The 20,867-nt window shown below is 38.9% G+C and overlaps 2 protein-coding genes across 8 annotated transcripts in view; one reads left to right on the top strand and one right to left on the bottom strand.

The window, feature by feature from the left end:
* Positions 1-20,867, top strand: part of LOC119521684 (zinc finger protein 383) — a 129,541-nt gene that overhangs the window by 73,588 nt on the left and 35,086 nt on the right. The gene's annotated exons all lie outside the window — the stretch shown is intronic.
* The window catches only part of ZNF585B (zinc finger protein 585B), a 90,860-nt gene that overhangs the window by 57,856 nt on the left and 12,137 nt on the right, over positions 1-20,867 (bottom strand). For all 7 annotated transcript variants that reach the window (XR_005214395.1, XM_037820189.1, XM_037820187.1 and 4 more), the window contains exon 3: positions 20,499-20,589. The gene's annotated coding sequence lies outside the window, so the exon portion shown is untranslated. The remainder of the gene's footprint in view (positions 1-20,498; positions 20,590-20,867) is intronic.

Here is a 20,867-nt window from a genome sequence, read left to right as displayed (position 1 = left end):
TTCCTACCTTTTGAAGTGTTTTTATCAAAAAGGGATGTTGGATTTTGTCAAATGCTTTTTCAGCATCTATTGAGATGATCAATTGATTTTTCCCTTTCGAGTTTTTAATGTGTTGTAATACATTGATTGTTTTTCTTATGTTGAACCATCCTTGCATGCCTGGAATGAACCCCACTTGGTCATGGTGTATGATTTTTTTAATGTGTCTTTGGATTCGATTTGCAAGTATTTTGTTGAGGATTTTTGCATCTATATTCATTAGGGAGATTGGCCGGTAGTTTTCCTTTTTTGTAGCATCTTTGCCTGGTTTTGGTATTAGATTGATGTTAGCTTCATAAAATGAGTTAGGTAGTGTTCCATTTTTTTCAATGTTTTGAAAGAGTTTGAGTAAGATTGGTGTCAGTTCTTTCTGGAAAGTTTGGTAGAATTCCCCTGTGAAGCCATCTGGCCCTGGGCATTTATTTGTGGGAAGCTTTTTGATGACTGATTGGATCTCTTTGCTTGTGATGGATTGGTTGAGGTCTTCTATTTCTTCTCTGGTCAGTCTAGGTTGTTCATATGTTTCCAGGAAATTGTCCATTTCTTCTACATTATCCAGTTTGTTGCCATACAGTTGTTCATAATATCCTCTTATAATTTTTTTAATTTCTTCAGGATCTGCAGTTATGTCACCTTTTTCATTCATTATTTTGTTTATATGGGTCTTCTCTCTTTTTGATTTTGTCAGTCTAGCTAGGGGCTTGTCAATCTTGTTGATCTTCTCAAAGAACCAACTTTTGGTGATATTTATCCTTTCTATTGTTTTTTTGTTCTCTATGTCATTTATTTCTGCTTTAATCCTTGTTATTTCTTTTCTTGTACTTGGTTTAGGATTGGTTTGCTGTTCATTTTCTAGCTTCTTCAGTTGATCCATTAGTTCTTTGATTTTGGCTCTTTCTTCCTTTTTAATATATGCGTTTAGTGCTATAAATTTCCCCCTTAGCACTGCTTTTGCTGCATCCCATAGGTTTTGGTATGTTGTGTTCTCATTTTCATTCGTCTCTATATATTTAGCAATTTCTCTTGCTATTTCTTCTTTAACCCACTGATTGTTTAGGAGTGTGTTGTTTAACCTCCAGGTATTTGTGAATTTTCTAAGTCTCTGATGGTTATTGACTTCTAATTGTATTCCATTGTGGTCAGAGAATGTGCTTTGAATAATTTCAATCTTTTTAAATTTATTGAGGCTTGTTTTATGTCCCAGCATATGATCTATTCTGGAGAAAGTTCCGTGAGCACTAGAAAAGTATGTGTATCCTGGTGATTTGGGATGTAATGTCCTGTAGATGTCTGTTAAATCTAATTCATTTATCAGATTGTTTAGGTTTTCAATTTCCTTATTGGTCTTCTGTCTGGTTGATCTATCTATAGGAGAGAGTGATGTGTTGAAGTCTCCCACAATTATTGTGGAAACATCAATTGCTTCCTTTAGTTTTGCCAATGTTTCTCTCATGTATTTTGTGGCACCTTGATTGGGTGCATAGACATTTACGATTGTTATTTCTTCTTGCTGAATTGCCCCTTTTATTAGTATGTAGTGGCCTTCTTTGTCTCTCAAAACATCCCTGCATTTGAAGTCTATTTTATCTGAGATTAATATTGCTACACCTGCTTTCTTTTGGCTGTAGCTTGCATGAAATATTTTTTTCCATCCTTTCACTTTCAGTTTCTTTGTGTCCCTGTGTCTAAGATGAGTCTCTTGTATGCAACATATTGATGGTTCATTTTTTTTGATCCATTCTGCGAATCTATATCTTTTAATTGGGGAGTTTAATCCATTTACATTCAACGTTAAAACCGTGAAGGCATTTCTTGAATCGGCCATCTTATCCTTTGGATTATGTTTGCCATATTTTTCCCTCTCTCTATTAATATCCTTTATTGTACCCATACCGAATCTCTTTAGTACTGAACCTTTCTCCAAGTCTCTCTGTCCTGTCTTTGTTTCTCTGTCTGTAGGGCTCCCTTTAGTATCTCCAGTAGGGCAGGTCTCTTGTTAGCAAATTCTCTCAGCATTTCTTTGTCTGTGAAAAATTTAAGCTCTCCCTCAAATTTGAAGGAGAGCTTTGCTGGATAAAGTATTCTTGGCTGGAAATTCCTCTCACTCAGAATTTTAAATATATCGTGCCACTGCCTTCTCGCCTCCATGGTGGCTGCTGAGTAGTCACTACTTAGTCTTATGCTGTTTCCTTTGTATGTGGTGAATTGCTTTTCTCTTGCTGCTTTCAGAACTTGCTCCTTCTCTTCTATGTTTGCCAGTGTGATCAGTATATGTCTCGGAGTGGGTTTATTTGGATTTATTCTATTTGGAGTTCGCTGAGCATTTATGATTTGTGTATTTATGTTGTTTAGAAGATTTGGGAAGTTTTCCCCAACAATTTCTTTGAATACTCTTCCTAGACCTTTACCCTTTTCTTCCCCTTCTGGGACACCAATGAGTCTTATATTCGGACGTTTCATATTATCTATCATATCCCTGAGGTCCATTTCGAGTTTTTCAATTTTTTTCCCCATTCTTTCTTTTATGCTTTCATTTTCCATTCTGTCATCTTCCAGGTCACTGATTCGTTGTTCAACTTCCTCTAGTCTTGTACTATGAGTGTCCAGAATCTTTTTAATTTGGTCAACAGTTTCTTTAATTTCCATAAGATCATCCATTTTTTTATTTAGTCTTGCAATGTCTTCTTTATGCTCTTCTAGGGTCTTCTTGATTTCCTTCATATCCCGTACTAGGGTCTCACTGTTCATCTTTAGTTCTTTGAGTAGCTGCTCTAGGTGTGTCTCTTCTGGTCTTTTGATTTGGGTGCTTGGGCTTGGGTTATCCATATCATCTGGTTTTTTCATATGCTTTATAATTTTCTGTTGTTTTTGGCCTCGTGGCATTTGCTGACCTTGATAGGGTTCTTTTAGGGTTTGTAGACCAGTTGAAGTCCTTATCTCTAATTTATCAGAGCTACAGCTTCGTGGAGTACACTTTCTCTAACTAACCAGCAGGTGGCGTCCACGAGCCACCTGTTCTCCACAAGCCAGATCTCCCCTGCTTAGCCTTTTTGGTGAGTGGGGGAGTGAGTCTTGTGGGGCCCAATTGGTGTCCCAAGCTTGCGTGTGTAGTTGGTGTTGCCTGCCCTGTATGTGGGGCGTGTTTCTGGGCAGTCGGGGAGGGGGGGTGGCCCTAACAATCAAATCTCCCTGATGATCCTAGAGTTTTAAAGCTACTGCAATAGTCTAATCCTTCAGTTCAGTCCTGCCACAGTTTGTCTCTGCCACTGACCCACAAGTCTTTGGTATTGGCGTATGGCTCCTGAGACTTGCAAGTGGGCCCCTCTTCCAGGCTGTGCACCCCAGGTCCTCTGTTGAGGGATGACTGTGCTATGTCACAGGTGAGTGCCGTCCCCCCAGGGCAGTTCTGGGCTGCTGGGCTGTGTTGGGAGGCTCCCAGTCTGCTCAAATGATGGCTGAATGGGGCTCTGTTAATTCACACTGCTCCCCCTTCCCAGCTCTGGGACATTCAGCTGAGGTTGCAGGGAAGGCTAATGTCCACGCCCAGTTTTGTGGTGTGTGCCTGTTATTTGAAGCACTTCCGTCACACTGGGTTGTCTGGGGCAGCTCTGGGCTATGGGGCTGGCGATGGGCAGGAGTGTTTCCTGTCCACCAGGATGGTGGCTGTGAGCGGACACCCCCCTTTTCTTGGGAAGTTGTGTTGTTTAGTGAATTTTCTCAGCCACTGGATTATTGCCTTTTGTCTCAGAGCTCTCTTAGTTCTGCTCTTGACTTGACGTGCCCAAATTTCAATTCTTTGAAGCTTTCTGTATTGAGCTTCTTAGAGTAATTGTTTTAGAAAAAGCAAAAAGGATTTAAAAAAAAAAAAAAAAAAAAAAAAACGGCCCTCCTCAGAGATCTAATGGGTTATTGAAATGCTAATAGACAAAGCAACCAGGGCCATTAAGGAAAAGTGCCCAGGGCAGAGAGATCAGCCTTGCTTCGGGATTTGCATATGCGCCTCAAGGCCTGATCTCCGCCCTTCCCCTTTCTGTGTTCACCAGAACTCCAAAAATCCTCTGCTTTTATTTTGGAGTTTTTCGTGTTGTTTTTTTTCTATGCCTGTCTCCTCTCTGCTGGGTTGGCTGCTCTCAGAGTCTCTGGTGTCTGGCCTCAGTCTGTCTATGGTTGGAGTTTGAATCAGTAGAATGAGTTTCCGATGAGAGCAGCCACTGCAATTCTCCCTTCTCCTTCCCGGAGCTGACAGCCCCTCCTCCCCCGGGACTGAGCCTGGCAGGGAGGGGCGCGGGTCCCCTGGCTGCAAAAACTTACAGATTTCGCTGATCTCAGCAGTTCCACGTTTTCATGAGTGTTGTATGAAGTATGCCCAAAGACAGATTGCTCTGTGGTGTCCAGTCCACGCAGTTCCTGGCTTTTTACCTACTTTCCTGGAGGAGTAACTAAAACATACAGCTCACCAGTCCGCCATCTTGCCCCGCCTCCAAGAATAACTTTTTAAATATAATTTTAAAAAATGGTAAACAAGCAGGAAATTGTAAAGTAACCTTAAAACGTAACCTTTAAAATGGAACAGGCTATAACGAAAGCTCTTATTCTCACAAAGGAGCAATTTGTAAATGTAAAGGTCTGCAAACATATGTAAATGTAAAGTTTGCACCTTTCCCAGGTGTCACCTAGAAAATAGGAGCTAACAAATTACTGAAGTTCTCCAAACCTGTTACATGTTAACAAATTGACTCCTTTTGTCTCTAATAGGTTTAGCCAATTAAGGAATCATTGGGAGACTGCCCCAAACCTCCCAGATAGATTGTTTTGTCTATCACTCTTGTTGCTTGTTGACTGAATGATTATCTCTCTTTGTCTCTGAACCTGAGTATAAAACCCAACTGGAGAACACTTCAGGGAGGCAGATTTGGGAAAACTTCTCCTGCTTTCCGCCTGTGTAAAATAAACCATCTTTTCCTCTTCAGCTGGGTTCCGTGTGACTTCTGTCAGCCATGCCGAGCAAAGAACCCATATTTGGGAAGTGCCCCTTCTTCACTTTTACTTCTGGTATTCTCCTTAAATTACCAAGTTGGTAGTGTGGTATTTTGTTTTAGCCCATGTTTTTTATTTGATTTATAATTGTATTGCCTTTTTGTTAAGGAGTGTTTTCTTTAATGTTCAATAAGCAATAAGTGGTGATCAGTAACTTTCTGTAGTTTTCATACTTATATAATCTTTCTATAATGCTTTACGTAAAGCCTAGGAAATGGTTTTCTATACTTGTTACATTCATTATAAAGCCTCTCTGTATTATAAATTCACTAAGGTATAACCTTAACCTAAGTTTTTCCACATTACTCACATCAACGTAGTTTTGTACCAATATGAATCAGACATAACTAAAAAATTCAATAGAAATAAAATTTATTATATATTACATTCATGTGGACCTTATTCTGAATCAATTCTTTGACGCAAATTGTAAAGCAAAGCAAAAAACCTTCCTATATTTACCACATCCACAGTTTTCATCTAGTAATTCTCTAAGTCCATAAGGGATGACCTGGAAGCAAAGGATTGTGGTCTGAATTCATTAGAATACCAGGGATTTTCTTTCTCTAATATGAATTTTCTCATGTCAAATAAGACATGAGCCATGATTACAGGTCTTGCCAGTCTTCGCATTCATCAAGTTTCTCACCAGCATGTATTTGCTGATGTGTGAGTTCCCTGCCATGACTGAAGGACTGTCCACATTTGTTACATTCAAAAAGTTTTTCTCTAGAATGAATTTTCTGATGTCCAATAAGGTTTGAATGATAATGGGAGGCTTTACTACAGCCGCTACATTCATAGGGTCTCTCCAGTGTGAATTCTCTGGTGTTGAATAATTGAGTGGTAATGGAAGGCTTTCCCACATTCACTACATTCATATGGTCTTTCTTTACTATGAACTCTCTGATGTCCTTTAAGAATTGAGCTTTTGCTAAAAGCCTCCCCACATTCCTTACATTCATAATGTTTCCTTTAGTATGAGTCTTGTTATGATGAATAAGGGATGAATGGTAAAGGAAAGCATTCCTACATTCTTTGCATTCATAAGGTTTCTCTCCAGTATGGATTCTCTGATGTAGAGTAAGGTGTGAGCCATGACTAAGGACCTTTCTACATTCCTTACATTTATAAGGTCTTTTTCCAGTATGAATTCTCTGATGTCGAATAAGGGTTGAGGAATGATGGAAGGTTTTCCTACATTCATTACATTCATAGTCCTTTTCCAGTATGAATTGACTGATGTCTAGTTAGTTCTGAGCTACAGCTAAAAGCCTTTCCACAAAACTTACATTCATAGTGTTTCTTTGGTGTGAGTTCTCCCATGGTGAACAAGTAATGAACAGTAGCTGAAGACTTTCCAATGTTCCTTGCATTCACAGGGTTTCTGCTTATTGTGATTTCTCTGATATAGAGCATAGGATGTTTGTTGGCTGAAACTTTGCATATTTTCATGGGTGATTGTAATGGGTTTGAAATATCCTCCTTGATTTCCTTGTATCTGAAAATGGTTCAACTTCCATTCATCTTGAGAAGTGGAACATTCAAGGAGGAGGAAGATGGTGGATTAGGAGAGACAGGGCAAAAAAAAAAAAAAAAAAAAAAAAAAACCCATGAAAAATACTAGATAAAAGACAGAAAGTGCTCCAGAACACCAGTTCCAGCGACGCACCAGCTGGACAAGGTCTGCTAAATCCACAGGGACTGTGCACTTGGTGATACTGGGAGTCTGCATTCTGAAACAAGTGAGTGAGACTGCTGGAGAACTGGCAGCCATGCTGAGGTTGGGAGAGACCAGGGAATGGCATTTGGAGATGGAGTAGGTAAAAAAACCCCAAAGTGGCTGTAGATCCAGCAACAGGAGCCACACAGTGAAGCACGGCAGGAACTGCTTCCCCACAACCCGTGCACATGCCTCAATACCTGGCGTGGACAATAGCCTTTCACACACCCACAGCTAATTGTCCCAGAGCTAGGAAGGTGGGGGAAAATACCACACCCCATACAGTCATCTTCCCGGTGGGCTAGGAATACCCCTGCCCTGCGCTGCAGCCCAGAGATGCACTGCACAACCCAATGCAGCAGGAAGTGTTTCCCGCAACACACGCACATGCCTCAATATCTGGCATGGATGATAGCCTTTCACACACCCACAGCTAATTGTCCCAGAGCTAAGAAGCTGGAGGTGCATAAAAAGGGGGAAATTACCATGCCCCATATGGCCATCTTTTCAGTGGCCTGGAAACATCCCTACTAGTGGCTCTGTGGCCCAGAACTTCCCTTGGGGGACTGCGTTCACCAGTGATGTAGCACAGTCTTCCTTCAGCAGAGGCCCTGGGAAGGCATGGCTTGGAAGAGGGACCCACTCGGAAGTCCCAAGGACCACACACCAATACCAGGGACTTGTGGGCCCATGGCAGAGACAAACTGTGGCAAGACTGAACCAAAGGTTTAGACTCCTGCAACAGCTTTAAGTTTCCAGGAACACCTGGCAGTTTTGATTATTAAAGCCACCCTCCCTTCCTAACTTCTCAGACACAGGCCCCACATTCAGGGTGGGCAGCACCAACTACACATGAAAACTTGGTGCACCAATTAGATCCCACAAGATTCAGACCCTCACTCATCACAAAGACAAAGTTGGGGAGAACTGGGTTGAAGGGAATAGGTGGTTTGCAGATGCCACCTGCTGTTTAGTCAGAGAAAGTGCACTCCACGAAGCTGTAGATCTGACAAATTAGAGATAATTGTTCAAATAAGTCTACATATCCTAAAAGAACCCTTTCAAGGTAAGCAAATGCCAAGAGGCCAAAAACAACAGAAAATTTTAAAGCATATGAAGAAACCAGAAGATAAGGATAACCAAAACCAAAACACCCAAATCAAAAGATCAGAGGAGAGGCTCATCTAAGATGGTGGCATAGAGAGGAGTGGAAGCTAGTTAGCCCCCCTGGAACAACTAATAAACAACCAGGAACAATAAGTAAATAATCTGGAATAACAGTGGGGGGACAAATGTGACTGTCCACTCATCATACACCAACCTGAATTGGAGGAATGCCTGAAATCACAGCATAAAATCTGTAAGTAAAAACTGCAGATACAAGCTGGGAGCCCCCTCCCCCCATGGCCCAAGCTGCAAAGCCTCATGGTGTTAGAGGGCAGCTCTCTCTGAGCAAGTGAATACAACTCAGTTGAGCTCCAGCTGGGGTTTTAATTAACAAGCGTGGACTGCTTGATACAAGCTATGAATCCCCAAAAAGCAGAGGCTTTGGGAGATGACTGACCTTAGGGAGCTGGAGGGTGGCCTGACTCAGGTCATGTGCTCACCCTTTAGAACCATCATGAGGCACTGTGACTGGCCCATGCCCCTCATAATCAAATGCCCCACTCCTCTGCCAGGAGACCAATGTCTATGTCAGATGAAGGTAGGGTAGGATTGGCTGTCAGGTAACCATCCCAATTTGACTCTACTCTAAGGCATTCTTTGGGAAAGGGATTCTGCAGTCATATATTTTTAAAGGAAATTTTAAAGTAAAATTCAGTTCATTTCTGACATGACTGCTCAGAACCTTTAATATGTTAACATGCATACTGAATCTCCAAGAAAGGAATACGAAATGCAGCATTTATTGATCATTTTTCTTTCACATAACAATTTTTCCCAGCAAATTTTATTGGGCAAGTATTGTGAGGGGGCATGGTTTGGGAAAGACAACTCTAGAGAAACATATACGTAGTTTGTTCCTCCAAGGTTCTAACCCTTGTTACCAGGATGTCTGATTATTAGTGTTATTGTGATTTCTATTTTACATTTTCTCAATCACTTAACAGATTTTTATTGTTGGGTGCCTAAGCAGTGAATAAAACAGACACCATGTGTAAATCTCCCTGGCAATGTGGGAAGTGACTCTTGGGGACGAGCCTGGACCCAGCATTGTAGGATTAAGAAAGCCTTCTTGACCAATAGGGAGAAGATAAATGAAAGAAAATAAAGTTTCAGTGGTTGAGAGATTTCAAATTTGGAGTTGAGAGGTCATTCTGGAGGTTATTCTTATGCAATATATAGATATCCCTTTTAGTTTTTAGTGTATTAGAATAGCTAGAGGGAAATACCTGAAACTGTTGAACTGCAATCTAGTAGCCTTGGCTCTTGAAGCTGATCGTATAACTATATAGCTTATACAGTGTAAATATGTGATTGTGAAAACTTTGTGGCTCATGCTCCCATTATCCAGTGTATGGACAGATGAGTAGAAAAATGGGGACAAAAAGTAAATGAATAATAGGGGAGGAGGTAGGGCATGGAATGTTTTGTGTGTTCTTTTTTACTTTTACTTTTATTTTTATTCTTATTTTTTATTTTTTTGGAGTAATGAAAATGTTCAAAAATTGATTGCAGTGATGAATGAACAACTATATGATGATACTGTGAACAACTGATTGTACACCTTGGATGATTTTACGGTATGTGAATATATCTCAAAAAATTGCATTAAAAAAACAGGTAACTAGAAATGCTAGAGAGGATGTGGAGAAATTGGAACTCTTACTCATTGTTGGTGAGACTGTATAATGGTTCAGCCACTCTGGAAGACAGTCTGGCAATTCCTTAGAAAACTAGATATAGAGTTTCCTTCAATCCAGTAATTGCACTTCTCGGTATATACCTGGAGGATCTGAAAGCAGTGACATGAACAGATATCGGCACACCAATGTGCATTTGATATGATCATATATTTGGAAAACCCTAGAAATCAATGACACAGCTACTTGAGCTAATAAACAAATTCAGCAAAGTGGCAGTACACAAGATTAATCCAAATAAGTCAGTAACGTTTTTATACACTAGAAATGACCTAATGGAATAGACACTCAAGGAAAAGATTCCTTTCACAATAGTAACCAAAAAAATCAAGTACCTAGGAATATACTTTAACCAAGCATGTAAAAGTCCTCTACACAGAAAATTATATAACTTTACTAAAAGAAATAAAAGTGGACCTAAGACATGAAAAGATATTCTGTGTTCATGGATAGGAAGGCTAAACATTGTTAAGATGTCAATATTACCCAAACTTATCTACAGATTCAATGCAATTCCAATAAAAATTCCAACAACCTACTTTGCAATTGTGGAAAAGCTAGTTATCAAAATTAGTTGGAAGGGAAAGGGGCTTCAAATTGCTAAAAACATTCTGCAAAAGAAAAATGAAGAGGGAGTACTTACACTTCCTGACTCTGAAGGCTACTATAAAGCTATGGTAGTCAAAACAGCATGGCACTGGCACAAAGATAGACGTATTGATCAATGGAATCAAATTAAGATTTCAGAAATAGACCCACAGATCTACAGTCAACTGATTTTTGATAAGGCCCCCAAATCCACTGAACTGGGACAGAAAAGTCTCTTCAACAAATGGGGATGGGAGAACTAGATATCCATATTCAAAAGAATGAAAGAGGGCCCCTGCCTCACACCCTATACAAAAATTAACTCAAAGTGGAACAAAGACCTCAATATAAGAGAGAACACCATAGAACTTCCAGAAGATAATGTAGGGAAACATTTCCAAGACCTAATATCAGGGGGTCACTTCTTAGATCTTACACCCAAAGCTCAAGCAATGAATGAAAAAATAGATAAACAGGAACTCCTCAAAATCAAAAGCTTCTGTACCTCAAAGGAATTTGTCAAAAAGGTGAAGATGCAGCCAACACATTGGGAGAAAATATTTGGAAACCATGTGTCTGATAAGAGACTGATACTCTGCATATATAAATAAATCCTACAACTTAATAACAATAATACAAACAGCCCAATTACAAAATAGGCAAAAGATACCCTGCATATATAAATAAATCCTACAACTTAATAACAATAGTACAAACAGCCCAATTACAAAATAGGCAAAAGATATGAGAAGACATTTCTCCAAAGAGGAAATACAAATGGCTAAAAAACACATTAAAAAAGGTACATCTTCATTAGCTATTAAGGAGATGCAAATCAAGACCACAGTGAGATATCATCTCACACCAATAAGAACGGTTGCCATTAAAAAAAAGGAAACTACAAATGCTGGAGAGGATGTGGAGAAATTGGAACTTTTATTCATTGCTGGTGGGACTGTATAATACCGCCACTGTGGAAGACAGTTTTTGGAGGTTCCTCAGAAAACTGGATATCAAGTTACTCTATGATTCAGCAATTTCACTTCTCGGTATATACCCAGAAGATCTGGAAGCAGTGAGATGAACAGACATCACACACTTATGTTCATAGCAGCATTGTTCACAATTGCCAAGAGATGGAAACAATTCAAATGTCCTTCAGCAGATGAATGGATTAAAAAAATGCGGTACATACATTACACTATGCAGCAGTAACAAGGAACGAGTCCCTGAAACATATGACAACATGGATGAACCTTGAAGACATAATGCTGAGTGAAATAAGCCAGACTCAAAAGGAGAGATATTATATGTTACCACTAATGTGTACTCTTTGAAAAATGTAAAATAAGTGTCTTATAATGTAGAATATAGGGGACCTAGAGATAGACACAATCTAGTGAAGGGGGAATGATAATCTAATATGGACAGATATGATAATGAGGGTGAAGATTATTGGTTTGGGAATTGTCAGGTGTGACTATGATTTGTTAATGGGATTTTAAATATCAGTGACTTGTTGAAGGCAAACAGGTTTGTAAATGGCTGTTTAAAAGCATGTAACCCACAGAGTAGTACCACACACCTAAATAAGTGTTAGCATGATATAGTTATAAGGTATGACACAGGTGCAGAGGGTCAACCACAGAGTGGTATAAAGGAAAACTACCCATTACACATTTAAAAGACTATGTTTAATAGAAATATCTTACCAACATTACACTAACACTAGGGATGAATAAGTAGCAGCTGATAAGAGCTCTGGGATGTACTGTGTTATGATAACTGTTTAAAGTTGAGAGTGATGATGACTGTACAACTAAGTGAGGATAATGTAAGAAACTGACTGTTTGGCTTGGGATAAAATATATATTAAGTGATTTTAGAAACCCACTACTTAATAAATCAAGCCTTCGACTTGAGGCTTGCTCTTGTGAAATTTAGGGTTGTAAATGGGAGGCTGAGCCCTCCAATAATTATCCCTAAGAGGCACCTCTAGAGAACCTCTTTTGTTGCTCGGATGTGGCCTTTCTCTAAGCCCAACTCGGTGAATAAATTCATTAACTTCCTACCCCCCTCCACAAAGGACCTTACTCCCAGGGAAATGAAACTCCCCAGCAATGTGGGACATGATGCCCAGGAATGAGCCTGGCCCTGGCAGCAAAGAATTGAAAATGACTACTTGACCAAAAGGAGGAATAAAAAAGAAAGGTAAGAAGCTGAGGTCATAGTGGCTGAGAGATCCCAAATACAGTTGAGAGGCTCTCCTGGAGGTTTCTGTCATGCAAGTTCCAGTTAGACATCCCAAATGGCCACAGTATGCCATGCCCTTACCAAAAGTAGTTCCCTACCTGAGATTCTATAAAATATTTACTTGCTAAGTTTTATCTCTCAGAAACTTAAATCCACCAGAGTGTTCCTATGCCAGACAAGTCCTCAAACCCAGAGGCAACAGCCGCTTTAAGAACAACAATCAGATGCAGCCCCCTTCCCCATACTGTCAGCATCCCTTTTCAATATGAACAAGTTAGGATGCTCACTGCCTAGACACCCCTGAAGGTGGAGAAGAGATTATGTGAAAGGAAAGGATAGCAACAAGATAAGATTTAACAAAGTTCTAGGAATACTGAAACTTTATATATATATTTAGATGCTGGGGTGTTAGAATAGCAGGAAAGAGATAAGTGACATGGTCGAACTGTAACCTATAACATCCTCTGAAATTTGCTCTATAGCAATTCACTGAATTGTGCTTTGAAAGTCTTTACCTTTCTGTATATACCCTATATTGCATAATAGGGAAAGAACTGAAATTGTGGAACTGTAATCCATAACAATTTTTGACATTAACTATATAACTGCTTGTTGAGCTGTACATCAAAAGGTAACACCTTTCTGTATGCATGATATATTTTACAATAATGGAAATAGCTGAAGTTGTGGAACTGTGAACCATGATATTCTTTGAAATTTGCTCTCCAACAGCTTGTTAAATCATAGTTTTAAAGTTATCACTATTATGTATATATGTTAAAGTTCACAATAAAAGTAATGCATTATTAAAAACAAAAACAAAAACAAAAACCAACAACCAGGAGAATGGAAGAAGCCTAGTGTCAGAAGCTGGTTTCTAAGACCAGACCTTGCTGTTTAAAAATACAACACAGTTTTATTGGGTGAACTGAAGATGAATCAGAGTTTTCTGGTCATTGAGTAGCTATGAAGAGATCACAATTAGCCTTACTAAGCATAGGGCTAACTAATATCATGTGCCTTCTGATATGATCTCCTGAGAAACAAGGACATAATATTGCAAATATTCCCACCAAAAATGCACAAGTATGTATATAATCAGGAGGATACCTCAGATAGGCTACATTGAGAATTATATCTCAATCAAATAAAAAACCTCACTGAAAAAGGAAAACTACCGGCCAATCTCCCTAATGAATATAGATGCAAAAATCCTCAACAAAATACTTGCAAATTGAATCCAAAGACACATTAAAAAAATCATACACCATGACCAAGTGGGGTTCATTCCAGGCAGGCAAGGATGGTTCAACATAAGAAAATCAATCAATGTGTTACAATACATTAACAAATCAAAAGGGAAAAATCAAATGATCATCTCAATAGATGCTGAAAAAGCATTCAAAAAAATCCAACATCCGTTTTTGATAAAAACACTTCAAAAGGTAGGAATTGAAGGAAACTTTCTCAATATGATAAAGAGCATATATGAAAAACCCACAGCCAGCATAGTACTCAATGGTGAGAGACTGAAAGCCTTCCCCCTAAGATCAGGAACAAGATAAGGATGCCCGCTATCACCACTGTTATTCAACATTGAGCTAGAAGTGCTAGCCAGGGCAATCCAGCAAGCCAAAGAAATAGAAGGCATCCAAATTGGAAAAGAAGAAGTAAAACTGTCATTGTTTGCAGATGATATGATCTTATATCTGGAAAACCCCGAGAAATCGACGATACAGCTACTAGAGCTAATAAACAAATTTAGCAAAGTAGCAGAATACAAGATTAATGCACACAAGTCAGTAATGTTTCTATATGCCAGAAATGAACAAACTGAAGAGACACTCAAGAAAAAGATACCATTTTCTTAGCAACTAAAAAAATTAAGTACCTAGGAATAAACTTAACCAAAGATGTAAAAGACCTATACAAAGAAAACTACATAACTCTATTAAAAGAAATAGAAGGGGACCTTAAAAGATGGAAAAATATTCCATGTTCATGGATAGGAAGGCTAAATGTCATTAAGATGTCAATTCTACCCAAACTCATCTACAGATTCAATGCAATCCCAATCAAAATTCCATCAACCTACTTTGCAGACTTGGAAAAGCTAGTTATCAAATTTATTTGGAAAGGGAAGATGCCTCGAATTGCTAAAGACACTCTAAAAAAGAAAAACCAAGTGGGAGGACTTACACTCCCTGACTTTGAAGCTTATTATAAAGCCACAGTAGTCAAAACAGCACGGTACTGGCACAAAGATAGACATATAGATCAATGGAATCGAACTGAGAATTCGGAGATAGATCCCCAGATCTATGGCCGACTGATCTTTGATAAGGCCCCCAAAGTCACTGAACTGGGTCATAAAGGTCTTTTCAACAAATGGGGCTGGAAGAGTTGGATATCCATATCCAAAAGAATGAAAGAGGACCCCTACCTCACACCCTACACAAAAATTAACTCAAAATGGATGAAAGATCTCAATATAAAAGAAAGCACCATAAAACTCCTAGAAGATAATGTAGGAAAACATCTTCAAGACCTTGTATTAGGCGGCCACTTCCTAGACTTTACACCCAAAGCACAAGCAACAAAAGAGAAAATAGATAAATGGGAACTCCTCAAGGTTAGAAGTTTCTGTACCTCAAAGGAATTTCTCAAAAAGGTAAAGAGGCAGCCAACTCAATGGGAGAAAATTTTTGGAAACCATGTATCTGACAAAAGACTGATCTTGCATATATAAAGAAATCCTACAATTCAATGACGACAGTACAGACAGGCAAATTATAAAATGGGGAAAAGAAATGAAAAGACAGTTCTCTGAAGAGGAAATACAAATGGCCAAGAAACACATGAAAAAATGTTCAGCTTCACTAGCTATTAGAGAGATGCAAATTAAGACCACAATGAGATACCATCTCACACCAATTAGAATGGCTGCCATTAAACAAACAGGAAACTCCAAATGCTGGAGGGGATGTGGAGAAACTGGAACTCTTATTCATTGTTGGTGGTACTGTATAATGGTTCAGCCACTCTGGAAATCAGTCTGACAGTTCCTTAGAAAACTAGATATAGAGATACCCTTCGATCCAGCGACTGCACTTCTCGGTATATACCCGGAAGATCAGAGAGCAGTGACACGAACAGATATCTGCACGCCAATGTTCATAGCAGCATTATTCACAATTGCCAAGATTGTCCTTCAACAGATGAGTGGATAAATAAAATGTGGTATATACACACGATGGAATACTACGCGGCAGTAAGAAGGAACGATGTTGTGAAACATATGACAACATGGATGAACCTTGAAGACATAATGCTGAACGAAATAAGCCAGGCACAAAAAGACAAATATTATATGCTACCATTAATGTGAACTTTGAAAAATGTAAAACAAATGGTTTATAATGTAGAATGTAGGGGAACTAGCGATAGAGAGCAATTAAGGAAGGGGGAACAATAATCCAAGAACAGATAAGCTATCATGGGTAAATTTAATGTTCTGGGAATGCCCAGGAATGACTATGGTCTGTTAACTTCTGATGGGTATAGTAGGATCAAGTTCACAGAAATGTTGCTATATTACGTTACTTTCTTGGGGTAGAGTAAGAAAACGTTGGAAGTAAAGTAGTTATCTTAGGTTAGTTGTCTTTTTCTTACTCCCTTGTTATGGTCTCTTTGAAATGTTCTTTTATTGTATGTTTTTTTTAATTTTTTTTATCTTTATTTTTCATACAGTTGATTTAGAAAAAAAAATAAGTTAAAAAAAAAAAAAAAAACACAAGGAAAAAAATATGCAGAGCCCCCTTGAGATGCTGCTGGAGAATGTAGGGGTATTGGCCTGCCCTACCTTGAGGGTTGCTAACATGCCCACAGACATAGGGATTGGTGGTTTGATGGATTGAGCCCTCTACCACAGAATTTGCCCTTGGGAAGAATGTTGCTGCAAAGGAGAGACTGGGCCTCCCTATAATTGTGCCTAAGAGCCTCCTCCCGAATGCCTCTTTGTTGCTCAGATGTGGCCCTCTCTCTCTAGCTAAGCCAACTTGAAAGGTGAAATCACTGCCCTCTCCCCTACGTGGGATCAGACACCCAGGGGAGTGAATCTCCCTGGCAACGTGGAATATGACTCCCGGGGAGGAATGTAGACCCAGCATCGTGGGATGGAGAACATCTTCTTGACCAAAAGAGGGATGTGAAAGGAAATGAAATAAGATTCAGTGGCAGAGAGATTCCAAAAGGAGCCGAGAGGTCACTCTGGAGGGCACTCTTACGCACAATTTAGACAACCCTTTTTAGGTTCTAAAGAGTTGGGGTAGCTGGTGGTGGATACCTGAAACTACCAAACTACAACCCAGAAACCATGCATCTTGAAGACAATTGTATAAAAATGTGGCTTATGAGGGGGGACAGTGGGATTGGGGGGGCCATAGGGATCACACTCATGTTTGTCTAGTTTGTGGATGGATAAGTGGAAAGGTGGGGGAAGGAAACAAACAAACAAACAAACAAACAGACAAGGGCGCCCAGTGTTCTTTTTTACTTTAGTTGCTCCTTTTCACTTTAATTATTATTCTGGTTATTTTTGTGTGTGTGGTAATGAGGGTGTCAGGGATTGACTTTGGTAATGAATGTACAACTATGTAATGGTACTGTGAACAATCAAATGTACGATTTGTTTTGTATGACTGCGTGGTATGTGAATATATCTCAATAAAATGAATAAAAAAAAAAAAAACCTCACTGAAGAACATTCTACAACATAAGCGTTCTACAATATACAAAAATTTCAAGACCATGAAAGACAAAGAAAGGCTGAGGAGCTGTAAAGGAAACTAAAGAGATATGACAACGAAATCCAATACATTGTGACAGATTTGATCATACACCGGGGAAAAAAAATAGGTATAATGGACATTGTGCCGGTTTGAATGTATTGTGTACCCCAAATGCCATTATCTTTGTGGTCTTGTGGGACAGACATTTTGGTGCTGGTTAGATTTGCTTGGAATGTGCCCCACCCAGCTGTGAGTGGTGACTTTGGTGGGATACTCCCATGGAGGCATGACCCCACCCATTCAGGGTGGGCCTTGATCAGTGGAGCCATATAAAACATGCTGACTCAAAGAGACTGGACGGAGTGCAGCTGTGAGTGACATTTTGAAGAAGAGCAAGCTTGCTAGAGAGGAATGTCCTGGGAGAAAGCCATTTTGAAACCAGAACTTTGGAGCAGATGCCAGCCACGTGCCTTCCCAGCTAACAGAGGTTTTCCGGACGCCATTTGCCATCCTCCAGTGAAGGTACCTGATTACTGATGTGTTACCTTGGACACTTTATGGCCTTAAGACTGTAACTGTATAGCCAAATAAACCCCCTTTTTATAAAAGCCAGTCCATCTCTGGTGTTTTGCATTCTGCAGCATTAGCAAACTAGAACAGACATTATTGGAAAAAATGAAAAAAAAATTAATATGGACTGTGGAGGATTAGATAATACTTCATTGATGCTGAATTTCCTGATTTGGATAACGTACTATAGTTATGGGGGATAACGTCCTTGCTCTTAGGAAATAAACAGTGAAATATTTAGGGGTGAATGGGGACAAAACCTGCAACTTATTCTCATATGGTTAAAAATTATATATATATTATACACACACATACATACATGCATATGTTCAAATATACTACTGAGAGACAAAATGACAGAATGAATGTCTGGGTAACATGGGTAAAGGATGTAAGGGAGTTATTTGTAGTATCCTTGCAGCTATTCTGTTGCAAAATAAAAAGCTGGAAGAAAGAAACGAAGAAAAGGAATATTATAAAAAGCGTGTAAACATAGAAAAAGAAAGGCAGAGGAATGAAAAGTGTGATGAGGCCCAGCATCTCTCTGACTCTTCTTCTGTAGTCACATCTGCCTCTGATGACAGGCAGGCAAGACTCTGCTTTTAAGGACTCAAGCAATGAGACTGGGCTTCCCCAGATAATCTACAATAATCTTTCCATCTCGAGGGCAGCTGATTAGCCACCTTAATTCCCCTTCTCCATGTAACATAATCTAGTCACAGGTTCCAGGGATTAGGACATGAACATCCTGTGGGGAAAGGGTCATTATTCTGCCTACCACATTCAGATTATTTGCTTTACTGTTACTTTATTGCACAATATATTATAGTGATGTGGAAGTAATAGATATCCCCATATAAGAGTAATGTTTATAAATGCTATATATGTTTTAGCCTTAAAGGTATCATACCAATTTTTCACTGAGATATTATATAAAGAGATCATCCTAGAAAGGTGATTTTGAAGAACAAGTGGGACATTTCAAATCTAAAATAAGGTGTCCTTTAAACAGTAACAACTTTGCATGTCCCTAATTCATTTGCTAAAAATCCTCTCCTGCTTTTATCCCCTTTACTTTTTGAGCTTTTCCTCCTTTTGTTTGTGTTCATCAATGGAATTCAAATTCTTAGCCTTGGAAACCTACAGAATTTTCTAAGTCTTGGTAAAAGGACTCAGCAAGATGAGGGGGAAGTATTTTCTTTTTCCTTACATATGCAGAGAAAAGCAGATGGAATTCAGCATCATCAACTGACCTGTAAATGGCCTTACAAAAACATCCAACTCCAGACTGTGGCTATATCCTGAGAAAGTAACCCTTAACCTCTACATAATCTATAATTCTGATTGGTTATCTTATTTATTTGTTTTTCTGGCAATGTTTACATTGACATCGCTGCTTTCTCAGATGTATAAATACTTGTCAACGTTCTTTAAACAAAAAGAATGTCACTCTCATTTCCTTCTCCTACATGCATGAAGTTTATAAAATGGCTGCTCAATTTCTTATTTAAACAAAGCATTTAACAATCTGTTTCATTTAATGCCACAATGCAAAACTGTATACATATATACTGGAATAATTTGAAGTATGCATCTGATGTCTCAGCAATAACAAATTTCTCATAAATAAAAGCAGTTTCTTCTCCATCCTTCACATTTCAAATGAATTATAATAACTTGGAGACTTACCTTTGTAATCCCATTCCTGCTCTTTGAACCTTGATGGTCTCTACGGACAATGTGTCAAATGCCAAAGCCATTGCTGGCTATTTATCCTTCTCTATTTCTCACAAATGTGTGCCCCTGCTGACCATTTTGATGACTAGGTCTTTGTTTCCAGACCCTGCTGTCTCCCAATCCTAGGGCTTCATTGCTGAACTACTTCTCTACCTCCTCTTCCTCAGTGGACATCCAGAGCCTTATTTTCAGTCCAAGACAGTCTCATTGCCCCCACTGCTCCACCTACCAACTCCACATGGATGAATCCCATGACTACATCTTTAGGCCTGTCTTTCTTTTGAGCTCTCTGTCTGGACTTACAGATTCTACTTTTTGGAAGTTATTTGTGACAGCTCTCTTCAATGGAAAATTACTTACCAAGATTTATGCTTTATAAAAAATTTATATACTTTTAAAAATCTAGTAAAGTGTACTGTACAAAGCAGCAAACCTGCAAACACTGATGAAAAAGCGGCTTGCACAGAGGACATGGTTAGAAGTTGGATGAATGGAATACTTTCTAACTTTTCTCTCTAATTCTTTACTTTGCCACCTCTGCATCTGACAAATTTTTGGCATTTTAAAGACAAAAGTATGCTTGCAAAAACTGATAAACCAAATAATGACTCAAATAGAAACTAGTAAAGAAATGGGAACTTATTTATCGTCAAGTCGCTACAATAAGAATAATATTTAGGAAAAATACATATGTTAGGAGATAGAAAAACTACATAAGTCCAAAAGCAAAAGAGGAAGAAGAAAAGAATAGGAACCCCATAGTAGGTATAACACTTGTTACTGAGGTAAAAATAAAGACACCTTTTTTGAAGAACATTCTGACCAGTACCATTTAAGGGATACCATCTCGCTGTATTCCTGCAATAGTTTCCATCCATATGAATTTTCCTCACACACCTGGGTATAGGCCTTGTGTGTCTCTCTCAACAATCCAGGCCTCTTTACCTTGTTCCAAAAAGGAGATCAAAGCTGACTTAGAAACAGAGTCCTGTCAACAACAACAACAAAAAAACAAAAAACAGAACTTAGTTATTCCATGGATGTCCAAAATTTGGATATAGTCCCTTGGTGAAGAAGGAAAATAACTCAGAGAAACGTATAGAGATTTTCTGAAGATAGAGAAGATGAAGCTTTAGAAGAGTTTCCCATTTCCACTCTACAAACCTCAAACCATTCAGTTCAGACCCAGAAGCAGAAATTCAGAAAGGCATCCATAACAGTTACAGTGAAGGAAAAAGATGCTCTAGGTAGCAGATTTTTAATAAC

This window comes from Choloepus didactylus, chromosome 27 (assembly GCF_015220235.1).
Source record: "Choloepus didactylus isolate mChoDid1 chromosome 27, mChoDid1.pri, whole genome shotgun sequence".
Taxonomy (NCBI): Eukaryota; Metazoa; Chordata; class Mammalia; order Pilosa; family Megalonychidae; genus Choloepus; species Choloepus didactylus.
The sequence above is the reverse complement of the archived record's forward strand: the minus strand, read 5'-3'. Positions and strand labels throughout refer to the sequence as shown.